A 919-nucleotide genomic window follows, 5' to 3' on the forward strand; every position below is an offset into this window, starting at 1 on the left:
ATGTTAAATTTTATTAAATAGCAGTGAAACAATAAAACCAATAGTTAAATCAACATAACATGTCATACAATAAATGTTAAAACATAATGAAAGACACAACGTTCCAATCCCTCAGTGTTACACATCAGAGCAGACACCGACATAAAAATAAAACGGGATACTTCATCTTCCACTCACATCTGAGCTCCTACTGCGGATTATCTGCACGTTACTCACGTGGAGGAAACATTCAAACAGAAGGGGTGAGATATCATAATTATATAAAGGAAATCATGATAATAAGTAAGCATTTGACTATTACATGCACATCACCCATTCCACATAATTTACACAATGGCTATTCACACATAAAAACACATAACAACCATCCAACATAATAAAAGTATAATTAACCATCCAACATAGTAATAGGTGAAACCAATGTACAATGCAATGGGACTCAACAACTCGACTCAATGTATGTGGTATCAATATGTCAACACTCAGGTTCACCACTTCGATCTTCACCTCCTAGGATCAAAGTCATCAATTTGTTACCATCACCTCCGATAATGTCTCACTAATTCCATCCCCTCCAAAATCAGCTACCAGCCTAATCCACACAATGGGATTTGAGGCTCACCAACATTTGACCATCTATCTAACAACATGAATGCATGCAACATACAACACATGTAACAACAACATAATGCACAAAGACCTACCTCCATAGTCAATATACATCGTCAATACTGACCATCATGCATCAAACACATGTTATACATCTCAATAACATCAACATACAACATAATAAGCAACAACAATGCATTTAAGGTTATGTCACGCCACCGCATAAATAGTACAATGCAAATCAACACCATCACTCAAAAAAATATTTAATTTCAAGTACTGAAACCAATTTTAAATGATAGTACACACT

The sequence above is a fragment of the Lathyrus oleraceus genome, chromosome 6 (assembly GCF_024323335.1).
Source record: "Lathyrus oleraceus cultivar Zhongwan6 chromosome 6, CAAS_Psat_ZW6_1.0, whole genome shotgun sequence".
Taxonomy (NCBI): Eukaryota; Viridiplantae; Streptophyta; class Magnoliopsida; order Fabales; family Fabaceae; genus Lathyrus; species Lathyrus oleraceus.